This window comes from Periplaneta americana, chromosome 12 (genome assembly GCF_040183065.1).
Source record: "Periplaneta americana isolate PAMFEO1 chromosome 12, P.americana_PAMFEO1_priV1, whole genome shotgun sequence".
Classification (NCBI taxonomy): domain Eukaryota; kingdom Metazoa; phylum Arthropoda; class Insecta; order Blattodea; family Blattidae; genus Periplaneta; species Periplaneta americana.
Window position 1 is genome coordinate 67,988,145 of NC_091128.1, and position 14,376 is coordinate 68,002,520.

Here is a 14,376-nt window from a genome sequence, read left to right on the forward strand (position 1 = left end):
ATTTCATCTTCAAAATTATCGTTGCCGAATGTTTCTGCCATCTTGTGCTCTTTCAAAGTAATTAACTATTGTTAACTAACTTAATTGGCCATTAATCATCAATTAAAATTTACAGCTGTTAATATTATAGATTTTTTTTTAATTTGTCCTACAGAATAATATCTGTGATATTTACAATTAATATTTGAGGAGAAAAATTCGCTTCGGCGCCGGGGATCGAACCCGGGTCCTTGGTTCTACGTACAAAGCGCTCTGACCACTAAGCTACGCCGAATTCAATCCACAGCACCGGACCGAACCCTCCTCCTTCAATGTTTCCCTTTGTGACCTGACTGCGGAATCCCGACCAAACAAGTCACTCAGCTGAGTGCGCTGCTAGTATAATGGCAGTTGACATTGGACATATACGTCAACATATACGTCTAACTTGGAGTCAGGATGTTGAAAACTGATCCATGGTTAATACGAACCTCATCAACAATAGCTTCGATAGGCATATGCCCATCCGAAATGCTTCAAACTTTTCTCCGAATAGCTTCAAACCTTTCTCCTGTGCCACAGTTCCCCGTTCCTCGGTGAGAGATGGTCGTCCACTTCGAGGTTCATCTTGGATTGTCTGGTCACACTGAAAGTGTTTTTCTATTCAACGGTGTTATAATTGTGCTTTTCCAACTTCCTGGTACACAGTGGTCAACTGGTCGTGGATCTCCTCAGATTTCCTTTGCAAATGCAGAACCCGTATCACAGCGCGATTCTCCGTTTTCTCAACTGATGCCGCCATGTTGCTTCTGTCTTCCGGCGGCTTCATCTGTGCACTTTGTTTAGGAACATTTGACCGTGCAGCAAGCTCAGGAAACAAATTGTACTATACATAGTTGTATCACACTGTAACAGTGCTACTTCACTGCAAAAGATATTTAACAAAAAAAAAAATAGGAAACGCACTCATTATCCGATTTTATTATTATATGGATCTTCTTTAGCTATATGGGGTTTTTTGTTTGGATTGATGCTCGTCGTCGCATACTAATTGACTTTATTTTCTCTACCAACCTTTATTTGCCTATGATTCCTCATTTAGCAGACTTGCGGCCTAGGGTCACCGATTCGCTAGACTTCAGTTTGGAACGCACGGAGTATACATGACGTAATGACCCATAGGGTGGAATGGCATTGTGAGAGTACAGTTGGTTTCGTAAGAAATTACATTACCGCACTACGGAAATAGAACAGAGATGAGGAAATGATATTGTTAAAAGAAAGTGTTGTTGAAACTTTCCCTCATAATTTTCTTGGTCGCGATATGGAATGATGGAATTTCCCGAGTTTCTCCCTTCGATTATTAATTTCTTGAATCCAGTTCTTCCGCTTGTTTTAAAGCCCATGCAGTTAACAACAATCCCTCTGGATTCATCTTTTTTGACCATCTTGCAGAAAATGTCTCTGATGAAGCATTATTATAGCATCCGGGCTATTCCATATGAAATCGATCAGTAAAAAACCTCGCATTTTTTAATACTCTAATTTTTCCCTATTTATACAAGGCGCTGAGGACAGTGCATTTTCAAAAATATACTATCGAATGTCAAACGATTTTCGTACTATTGAGCGACAAATTTAGCGTATTTTGTAAAAACAAGCCTCTTTCAGCTCTCAGAACTCTGGAACCATTTACTGCAGAACATTGAACGGGAGCTTATTTTGAAGCTGACATTTGGTTGTTAAGAAGTAATCCTTATTTTTATTGTATACAAAGAGACAGATAATCTGATTTTACTTTATTTTAGGCTTTTTACCAATTTGTAAAAATGTAAAAAATTTGAGAAAAAACCTTGCATTATTAAGAGGGATTCGGCATTGTTTGCTTAGTGGCTAGGCAATAAGTTTCGAGGGTATTAAATAAATTATTTTCACACGCCTGGACTTGAACGGCGCAGTACCGCACGCACTGGCCGAGAGCTGAAGATAAGCGAGCGTTGGGCGTCATTTTACTCATGTGTTTATGAAAACTTGTGATGAAGCTAGCCCAGCTATGCGCTACTAGACGTAAATCACGTGTTTGTCTCCTGGCCTTGCTTGTCTCGGCTAGCTCCCGCCTCACAATCAGCTGGTTACTTCACGCGCGTACTATTTATTTTCTTCATTTGATATTTTCAATTCTTTCTTATCAACGGTGCACCAGTAAAAAATATGTGTTTATTTGTACTTTCAATGCGGAATCTAACAATATATTTTAAAAATATTTTTTTCGTGGTCAAAGGTAAACACTATGAAGTTCTGATGCCTCAACCTTTGCACAAAGCATTGTATCACAGTTGTCAACGGACAGAAAAAGTTTCATTGTATTTACAAATTTCAAGGTCAATTTCCTCTATATTTCGGTCGATTTGAGATGGAATAGCCTATCTGGTGTGTGCCGGCCTTTTTTCAGTTGCCGATTTCAGTAAATATCAAAATATTAGGTAGGCTCATAAATAATGTCGGTTTTTCTGGCTTGGTGTTTTGTAAGATTTTAATGATTTTCTTTAATTGGGCAATGCAATTTACAGGACGCTATGATTATTACCGTGCATTGCGAGCATATGGCAATCGTTAGTTGTTGATATAACGGATATAAAATTGAAGAGGTAAAGTTTGATATTAGAATCCGTCTAAAGCTCTACTGGAAACAGAATTATAAACCTCATACTGCGGCTCGAAAAAATCAACTAGAGAGTGAAGGTGTCGTTTGTGAGTGTGTAACACAATGATGGTTCCAGCGTTTCAGTAATGGAGAATGAGATATTAAAGATTTATAACGTCCTGGAAGATCTAACTAAGGTATGGAATAATGAGAATACACACACAGTTTTAAAAGAAAATCCACAAGAAGTACTCCCAGATTGCCAGAAGAACTAGATGCTTCAAAAGTTACATTGCCACATTGCCTCATAAATTGACATCTGAGTAGGTTCAACTCAGAGCGGATAATGTCATCAACTTATTGTTAATCCCGTGGACGATAAATTTATCAGGTGAATTGTCACATGTGATGAAAAAGTGTATGTTACCACAATCCTGACACCTCAAAACAGTAGCTCGATCCCCGCCAGACTGTCAAAGTCGTTAAAATCGGTTCGGTCCCAAAGTAATGTGTGTATGGTGTAGTTTTGAAAGTGTGATTCATTGGGAGGTCGTTCCAAACGGACGTGCATTCGATGCGAATCTTTATTCTCAACAGCTAGAAAGAGTTCGTGAAGTTTTGAGAGGTACACGACATAAGTTGATCGAAGTGGAATTGCTTTGCAACAGGACAATGCGGGACCCCATACCTCTCAAACAACCATAGGAATTGGGAAAAATAGATTTGCTGCCACACCCGGCATATAGCCGTGATCCTTTCAGATTACCATCTGTCCCGATCCATGGCCCACTTCCTGCATGGAAGAAATTTCGAAAAATTGTAGGCTGTTGAAATGGGTGCCACCGAATTGTTTGTATCAAAAACCAGGAACTGGTACCAAACCTCGCTGACGGGTGGCTCAACCCATAGAATCTAATGGCCTTTACTTTGAAGATTAGATTAATTTCTTGTCACAGCATACTCCTTTTAAACTTTCGCTCCAAAACTGACATTATGAGTAGAGCTCGGATTTCTATGACATTTTTATTCTGGTCTACAAAATGAAGTTAAATTTAACACATTTCTAGTTTTTCTGAACATAATGACACAGTTTTTATTGGTCATATAAATGTATATTTTTGCTCATATTACAATAGTTTTGAAAGTTTTCAAAGTATTATATGTTTTGTGCCAGTAATGGAAAGAGATTTTATTTGCGTTTGGTTATTTATTTTGGATTTCCTAGAAATATTTTGTGATTAAATGAAGTTTGAAGGTAACTGGATTCGCCAGTAGTAAGTTATCAAAACAAAAGAACTAAAGAATGTTGGGAATATGGCCAGATTGTTGCTGGTCGGTCTTACCTTCGCTCTTTCACCTCACCCAAACATGTGACATTTAGCGAGGTTCCAAACCGCAGTTGCCAGATAGTAATTCATAAACAGTAGGTACCCTGTTTACATAGCTGTAAAAGAATTCTTCACGCAGAAGACAAACGTTGGACATTTTTCATCCCTCTCTTCTCCCATTTAAATTTTACAGGCTGAACAGTACACTATGGCCAATAAAAACTATTTTGGAGAATAGTGAATAAAAATGTTTTCTAAGTAATTTTTGGACAATTTTTATTTGTTTTGAGTTATATTTCCAAGTTTTTTATATCTGCAATGCCTGGGAAAAGTGACATTAGTCAGTTTCCACAAACCTTTTTTGATAATTTATTGACAACTTACGGAATATCTGCTCGCTTGGAAAAAGAGACATAAGTATTTCTCCCATTACAATAATTCATACACAAAAAAATCAAATCGACATAAACCAGTGTAAGTTGTCAATAAATAAATTATCAAAAACGGTTTGTGGAAACTGACTTATGTCACTGTTCCCAGCCACTGCAGATATCATTCTTGCATATTTAGGGCATAAGTGCATGCATATTTCCAATGTTTTTAGGTCATAGAAATCCGAGCTCTGTTTATGAGATAGTATCCGTAATCCCTTAGGCAGTATCTCTAATATCTAAAAGCGATTTATGTAGATACATATTGTACATGAATAATGTGCAACATTGTTATACAGCTGTGTCAGTGTATATTTATTTATATATTTTTTATTTAAGTAGGTTATTTTACGATGCTGTATCAACATCTAAGGTTATTTAGCGTCTGAATGAGGTAGTAATGCCGGTGAAATGAGTCCGGGGTCCAGCACCGAAAGTTACCCAGCATTTGCTCAAATTTAGTTGAGGGAAAACCCCCCAAAAACCTCAACCAGGTAACTTGTCCCGACCGGGATTCGAACCCGGGCCACCTCGTTTCGCGGCCAGACGTGCTAACCGTTACTCCACAGGTGTGGACTTTATTTATAAATGAAGGCGAGTATTTTAAATGTTTAATTATAAATATGCTACTGTGTGGAATGCAGAAAAAAAAGTTTGTCTTCACATTTAGATACAGAGTAAATGATTTCATTTATGTATAACTTATGAAGAATATTTCAAGAAAATAGATTGTAAAGATATACAGGGTCCAGCAGAATGATCTCCCCGGTTTGAATTGACCGCCATACAGGTTTCTTGATAGTTATGCTTGGCAACCACTGCTTGAGTTGCATATACTGTATCTTTGAGCAGTACAAGCCATCAAGGTTGCCAGATTTGGCGAAAAATCGCGGATTGGGCTACTACGAAGCCCTGTTTGCGACTGATTTTTACTTCGGGCGATTTGCGAATTTTTGGGCTAATAGAAATTTGGGCGGATGAAAATTTCTTGTAATTTTAAAAAAAATCTTATGTTTTTCTAATGTTATATATAGGCTATATTTGGCATGACATGGATTTTCGATCTCAAAATCAATTATTTCTTCATATAACTTATACGATAATTGAAACCCACATGAATCACCACCTACAGTAAGTTAAACCACGCCTCCACATGTATTTGAAAGAGTTTTGCCATCCCCACTACGTCACTTATCTGAGGAAACTTTAGTGCATAGACTAGACCCAGTGCAAGTTGCAATTTACATTCAAATACAAATTAGTTTGTAAGTTTTGTTATAGTTGAACAGCTTCTTTACTGTATTGTTCGCTGTCAGTATGAGCGTTAATTACAGCATTAATAGTTATAAGTAACCTATTGTCCGTCGCTATGGAGTAACGGTTAGCATGTCTGACGGTGAAACAAGTGGGGCCGGGTTCAAATTTTAGTTGAGACATGTCAACTAGTTGATATTTTTTCCAGTGTTTTCCGTCAACCCATTAAGAGCAAATGTTGGGTAGCTTTCCCTGGACTCATTTCACTGACATTATCACCTTCTCACTCAAACGCTAGATAATCATCGCAGTTGATAAAGCGTCGTAAAATGAATCAATTAAAAAAGTTGTTTTTAATTGTGCGTTTAATTATTTACAAGATAAGATGGCTATGAACAGTGAGTTCATTATTACTTCTTTCACAATGCGTATTGTAATATTTCTTTTTGTGATATTAATATTTTGTATAACTGCTTGGGAAAGTGGGAAAAGTGCAGTAAGAACTGTCGAGTGAAACTAAGAGCACAAAAATTAGATTTGGAAACAACATGCAGATTCATCAAAATGCAAAATTCAGCATCTATCATCTACCAATCTAAACTCAAAAATGTATTGTCAGTTGGTAAATCATTAACAAGATTTGAAATTCAATTGGCGGTTTTATGGCCAGTCATACCACGATAAAATATGTGGTTCATTTAAGGGAACTTACTGATTTAAATTGTCTAAGTGTAGGAATGTACACCCTTTGACATGGAAAATGGTCGCTCTCCTGTAATGTGAATTTGTCGAAGTGTCGATCGGCGTAACGCGCGATTCACACGGGGAATTAATAAGCATCGAGATCAAAGGATAAAGTCAAGTCGTAGCAGCGACGTATGTGTACGTCACAAAAACGACATACACCCTACGAAGCCTTTTTGGGTTAGCGATAGAATTCTTCTCCTAGTTCCAAAGAACGGGCTTCGAATCTCTCTATGTAAAACGCACGCGTGTAAACATAGTGTAGAACCCGAGCTATTCCGAGGTCGGACTTTTTCTCTAAACAGCGACCAATTTCCATGTCAAAGGGTGTACAATGTACGTCTTCAGCCTCATAGAACAAAGTGCACTGCAATAATAACTGTCATAGCCACTAATATCCTAAAGGAGCAAGTATAAAATATGAAAGAAGTGCCATTTTCATTAATTATTATTAACGAATCGTCAGATGTTGCGTGTATTATAAATACATCTTTGCGATGTATCGGTTGTAGATATAATAATAAACAGGATTTTTGTCTCTCCCTAAGGTGGAGAGTGTGAAATTAAAGTATTGGACGTTTTTTTTTTTTTTCCTTTAAAAAGCGATTTTTAAAGAAATAATTACGAATTTCTATGAAAACAATCTGACAACCCTGCAAGCCATGGCATTTCAGTTACCATCATGGCGTGGACAGGTGAACATCGTGCATTTTGTTGAGTTCTTTTTAAAACAAATGGGGACTGTGATTGCAACGCTGTGCAGTTTCGTGCCATTTTAGAGTATGTCAACACGAAAGAATTCCTTATAAGAAAACCCTACTGAAATGGATGATAAATATCAGACAAAAGGTTCAACTTTCAAACAGAAGTCTCCGATAGATGTGGCAACGTTCCGGCTCCCGAGAATATCGCAGCAATGAGGCATGCTGTTATCATATCTCCACGGCGACATTCAGCCATTAAACATGCTCTGGTATTGGGAGTATTTGATCGGTGTGTCAGACAAATCTTATATCTAGAAATCAAGTTTCATCCCTATCAAATTATGGTGGTTCAGGAACTTCGGCAACGTGACTGGCTCAACCGCCAAGATGCTTGCGAGATCATATTGGAAATTGTTCCAGGCGATACTGTTGTGCTCAGTAATGACTAAGGTCATTTTCATTTGTAGGGCTGCGTCAAGAAACAAAGCATTCCATATGAGTCCTCAGAAAACCCTCGAGAAATGCATCAGCGACCCTCCACAGCGAGCGTGGTACTGTTTGGTGTGCTGTTGCACAATTTGGAATAATAGAGCCGTACTTTTTTTTCTAGGAAGGAAGCACAGTCACTTTTTGAAGAATGTATAGCTCGTGAGGGCAAGCATTTGGACGATATTATCTTTAAAACAAAGTGATGTCAAACTGACAGACATTCTTCTGTAAGCTGGAAAAACAAACTTTTGAATAGGATCTATGTTGCTCTTGTTATTTAGTATGTTTCTAATCGGAGAGATCATTCTGCCAGACCCTGTATTTTCATTTGCAACATAATAAATAAAGAATTATTGCGAAACGCGAATATATATGTCATGTTAGTGACATGTTTTAAATAGAAAACAAAATTTGATTCATTGCATATGTTCACTTCATAAAATGAGACGTAATTATTCTTCCATAAATGTATAAGGATGACTGACAGGAAGACATGCACAATTTATTGCACAATGTTTATCTTATAACTTGTGATTTTGAAATGCAGATAACTCGCAGACTTTGTAACATGTTAGTTATTGCAAGGTTTTTTTAGTTTCTGTTCACGGATACGTACATTATTATCATAATTCCTTGTATTGTAGAGAATTGTACACTTTCTTAAATATATAACGTAAGTTCAGGTACTTAGTGTTAAAGCCACTTTCGAAATGGGATTGGATATTTCAGCATGGACGTACAGAATTCTTAATTAAACATTAACTCATTTTGTCTCTTTAAGTAGGTTTATAATTTATTAGAACCCGTTATTTTACGTCGAGATGCGTAATCATCAGATTTGCTAGGAAACGTTGTAAAGAAGTAATGGTGTATTCATGTTACAGGCTTCCTCATTTCATATTCTGTGCATGCATTAAATATGTTGCTTTATACGCAAAGTTGTGTCGAATTCATATGTGACATACAAAAAGTTGATTTTAATATATGTAGGCCTAGTAGTTTCAACACAAATTTGGAAATACGTGTGAAATTTTAAGTTGTCAATTTCAAAATACCTGTAAGTGGAATATACTGTTTAGTTTTATGCAGGTAGAATTAAGTACGAGATACGTATGTTGTATCTTGTGTACAGGGAGCCGTTTCGAAATTAATGACCAAAAACATAAAAGATATTTTATTAAGTTTATGTCTTGTAAGCATTACTTAAGTAATCATAACAGTCGAAAGTTTGCACCAGCGCAGTACCATAGCTGGTTTCAGTCCTTGTCATTCACGAAGCTCTGTGTTGTATGAAATATTTGAGATGTTGAAGGAGGTAGTAATCGTCGGGATGCAGGTCAGGGGTATACGGTGGTTACTGGACCAAATTCAACTTGAAATGACTGAAGTAGTTCAAAGAGTGCAATGTGTATGAGGGCTTGCGTTACCGTGCAAGAGAAACAACACCAAAAGTTAACAGACCACGTCTTTTGTTTCTGATTGACCACCGCAACTTTGCACTTAGCGGCATTTCGGATTGTATTGCTCATTTTGAACTAATATTACGAGTACAATGACAAATAATCACACGACCTCACAAGTAACAAATGGCTTTCCATTAATTCACTTCAACAGATTGCTCTTGAACGAACCTATACGAATTCGTGATCATCGGAAATATTCTGCCTGACACCCTTGATTTTTGTGAAGTGGTCTTTTACTGTTAATCTGACTTAACCACATTGAAGCTGGTGCTCATCCCAAAACAACAATAACTGAGCGTTTGAGACACATTGTCTACTGATTGAAGAAACCAATTACAATAAGTGATTCTGGCAGTGGGATCTCTAAGACTTGAACTTTGTTGTTGCTCTTGGAACAGAAGGATAATGAATATCGCATTGCTGTATCAGTTTTCTTAAGGATATTCTAGAAGATTATTCGAGATGTACACTAATGTCGCCCGTTAGCACTTGTAGGATTTTTCAGTCATTTTATTCAACACAATCTGTCATTTTAAATTTATTCACTAGTTTATGAATCCCTGAATGCGTTTGAATTCTCATTCAAGGAAATTGTTCACGGAACTCTTCTAACTCGTCTTGCAGATTTGTACGTAGGGTATCTGTACCTAATGAACTTGCAACACGAAAATACGCTGTTCACTAGTAGATGAAAAGCTATTAATTATAACACGATCACACGTAGGGCCTACATGTTACAAAAATGAACTGTCAGTCGTCAGTTACGTGAGTCATCAAGCAGGAGAGGAGAGCCACACTCGAGACCCAATGACCAAGGCCACTAGGATTTGAGTCACTATAGAGGATTCCACTTTAAGAAAATAGCATTGAACATATGGAGGCTGTTCCATCAACTGATTATAAGTATTTTTCTTGTGAACTGGGAATTAATTAGTTTCACTTAATTCATAGAACATAATTTCATTAAGAACTAGATCGATTTCATGTGCTAAAATTGTGTTACACTTCTAAAATTACCATATATTTACGAATAACGGGCTAACAACTAAATTGATGGAATAGTCCTCCGCTCTCTTGCCGAACATCTCCGCTGAAAAACTTAACAGACAAGTAGGGGTGGTACAGTTAATGCTAAGATATCACACTGTTAAAACATGTACACTCTTAGACAAAAAAAAAAGAATGATCGTGCTTCAGATTCTATGTCCGAATCGGAAGACTTCGGATGCATTCGTCAGAGCATGATACACACGCGGACGAATTTCTTCTGTCGTAAATGTTTCCAACACTCCACTGCCACCACTATATGATGATTATATAACATGCATCGTCTCTCTCGCATAGCGTAGTCGGTAGCATTGTGGTCTTGTATTCGAAAGGTTTCGAGTTCGAATCTCAGTCTATACTTTGTTTTTTCATTCTCATTATTTACTTCTTGTATACTCATAATAACCAGTATTGTGAAATATGTAACATAAAGTTAAATATTTACAAAGGGCAAGTTAGATACATTATAGCAATCCTTTCTCTTATATCTTGTATTTAAAGAGACTAAACGAAATCTTCTCGGATAGAAATAAACAAAAATAAACAAATAAAAGAAATCCTTCTCGGATAGGAATAAACAAACATAATCCTTTTCTTTGTATTAAACAAAATAAAGAAATACATCTCGGAGACCAATAAACAAAAATCAAAATAGACAAAAAATTCAATACCGGGTATGTAATCCCTCCTCATCTATAACCGCCTGCATCCTACGGGGTATGGATGCGATCAGGCGTCTCAGGTACTGACGACGTGAAGATACACGGTCCCAAGCGTCCTCGATAATGTTCCAGGGTGCATCTTTTGTGGATTGTATTTATCATCACGTTCACAGTTTTCTTTACCTCCGACCACACATTTTCTAGGACATTCAGATCTGGTGAACAGGGAGGCCATTCTATCAGTCTGATATATGTCCTCTCTGAAAACCATCTCATGACCTCGATACATGTGTGAACACGATGATTATCCTGTTGAAATATGAACTCATCATCATCAGGATATATCATCCTTACAGAGGGAAGCATAACATTTTCCAATAAGACCTTGTATTGTTGGGCATCAAGATTTCCGTCGAGCCGCCATAGAACACCCAGGCCGTCACTGGACATCCAGCCCCAACATGGAACAGATACACGGCCACTGCGAAAGCGAGTTGCCACATGCGTAGGATCGTATCGGGATCCCCGTGAATGGTAGACTATTTGCTGCCCGTAATTGTCAGAGGAAAAACTAACTTCGTCTGAAAATATTACCTTATTCCAATCGAAATTAACATTTTCCTCTGCAAATGCAAGGCGGAATAATCTGTGGTCATCAGTAATGCACCCTTTCATTGCTGCCACTCATGGATAACGTCCTACGTCCCGCAGACGCCTTATGACAATGCGAGAAGTTCCAGGGAAAAGGGCATTTACATTAATTGAATAAGCAGATTGATACGGGTTCGCTTCTACTTCTGCAACTAAAGCAGCGTCCTGTGCACGAGTTGAAACACGTCTTCTACCAGAACCTGGTTGACGATGTTCAATTCCTTCTCTGGATAATCTCACCCATCTTCTAGCTGTGGAATCGTGCACTCCTAGTCGCCTACCGGCTAGAACGCTGTACGTATTAGGAAGAGAGTGAGATAGAGATACTATACCTCACTCGTTCTACTAACAGAGGCACTTGCGGCAACAGTGTACTAGCACAGCCTGGTATAAACAGTCACGAAGCTTGAGTTGTGAGGGTGCTAGGAACAATTGACTGTGCCGATACTATTTCGCATTGTCTGTAATGAGGCGATATTAGCGATCCTAGTGGTTAGCAACTATTGAGCTTCGTGACTGTATATACTAGACCAGGCATGTCAAAAATCAGACACTGAAAGTGCAGTGTATGTGCGCGGAACGCCGGTCTGTGCAGATTGCGTCATTCACGTGTTGCTCTTACCAGTTCTTAGCCGGAGGGATGTACAAGAATCTATTCTGCGGTTCTAGTGTTCAATTAAATTGACATATGGACATTATAAACACACTTAGCAGAAGGAAAAAAAACACAATTATTGTCAGAGTCTATATTTGACAATAATTGTAACACAAGAAACAATATACTTACTCAGTTACAATTCACAAAGCAGTCGTTTGTAAAGAATCATTTATTTACATGATTTGTATAAAGTATTTGAAGAAAATATAAATATTGCAGTAATTTCGAAACAACAAAAAACGAACACAGTATTTCATTTTACGTAGTAGGTACTGATTATTTCAAAGTAATACTCTTTCATTGTTCGTCAAGCATTATTGGGACCATTAGTGCACAAATGTTAAAGAAAATATTTTACTCCCAATTACATGCAATAGGACATTGTGAGGCTTTTACACTGGAATCATTTCCTTCCTGTACATTAATATAAATTCACATTATTATTAATAAATTGGATAAATTAAGCTTGAATTTAAATTTATATATAGTTTATTTGGGAAACGTTGAGACCAAGTATCAGCAAGTTGGGAGCGTTACTGAATTGAGTTAAAAGAGTACTTCATAAACTGTGAAGCGAGGACATTTTCTTTATGTCAGGTTTAAAGATTTATTAACGTAAGTATATTAAGATAATATAGTAACGTGAGATGGAAAATTCGCCATTATGTATTATTTTCCCAGAAAATTTTTCTGCCTTACAAATAGCTGCTTTCTTCCTTCCCTTACAATCTCAAGACCCTCACATGTATTCTTCACTCAATATTCTCATCACTTATCAGCTTATCAAATAAAAGTTTATTTATTTTATTGCGTTATTTTACGACGCTGTATCAACATCTAGGTTATTTAGCGTCTGAATGATATGAAGGTGATAATGCCGGTGAAATGAGTCCGGGGTCCAGCACCGAAAGTTACCCAGCATTTGCTCGTTTAATAAAAGTTGTAAGTCGTCTAATCATTGATGGCTGTGTTAGTACAGACTCCAAAACAACAACATTGTCATGTTTGTCTTGCCGTGAGAGTACTAATTAAGAAATAAAAGCTGGCGAGTATCATATTTTGAGAACTTTACTAATCTGATTTAATTTCTCACATCGCTATTAGGTCCACATGGTATGATGAAAACCTTTCATTTTAAAATAATTACTGTTGGCTGAGGAAAACATAACAGTTACGTTATATAATTCGTGATTTATCTTCTTCGTTATATCTGTGGACTCCTCACTTTATTTTTCATAGCGCATTCACAATCACAGCTCAATGAGCACATCCGTACTGATCTGTATTACTGAAACCAAAGCTGTTCTGCTACTGCAGGTAATGTACAGCCCTGTCGAGTTCCCCTCCAAGCCGATTCACTCCCTCCAAGTAGGGGAATAGGAACTGCACATTGCACAGAGACCAGCGATTCAATAAACGAAATGAATCGAATCCTTCCTGAATCGAAAGCGGAATCGAACGTCTTCTCGGTTCTCACTCGTTATGAATCGTTCTCTACATTGTATCTTCTGAATCCAGGTTCCATTTCGGTCCGCTCACTAGCAGATAGATGTCTAGGTCCGCCCAGTAACAGACGTGTTTGTTTCATAAGCTGCGATATTTGCAACATCTGGTAGCTGGTAGAGGAACTTTCTTAAAATCACCTGTTATTAATCGTATAGAACGATGTATTTAAGTTATCAATGCCATGTTTGGATATAATGAATTGCTAAAGTAGAATATCTATTTCATTAATGTTTTAAAACGGGTAGAAAATAAAATTGTTCGCATTACAGCAACTATTTATATTTTAATTACCGGTACCATTCCAGTGTAATCCAATTATGATGGTCTTAGTTAAACTTATATAGTCTGACTTGTTCATATTCATACGTCTAAATTAATCACATGGATACGAAAGCTATTATTCCTTATCACATACTTAAAAAATATATTTGTCCTAAACAGAATAATACAAAATCGCCAGCCATTTATGAAATATAGAAAATGTAGCCTACCATAAGTTTAAAAATATGAAGTTAGGCCTACAGGAAAATTCAAAAACAAAACGTGTGAATATTATAACGCATAAACTGTACCATTTGTATAATATTTTTAGACAAAAAATGTAAAAGAGATAGGGAAAACACACACCAATTAAGTACATTTTCGTGGATTTTATGTTTTATTAAAATTTTCTCAACTTCCTTTTGGTGTTCAAACTGTAAAATCTGTGACCTGTTTAATTATTTTATCTCTTTTTCATTACTTACTAATGATTATGTAGTCTAAATATGACTTTATAACATTACAGTACAGTCACATAATGTAAGAGATATTAAA

At 37.0% G+C, this 14,376-nt stretch overlaps 1 protein-coding gene across 4 annotated transcripts in view; it reads left to right on the top strand.

Moving 5' to 3' along the window:
• Window positions 1-14,376, top strand: part of PNUTS (Phosphatase 1 nuclear targeting subunit) — a 199,198-nt gene that overhangs the window by 108,166 nt on the left and 76,656 nt on the right. The window lies entirely within an intron of this gene.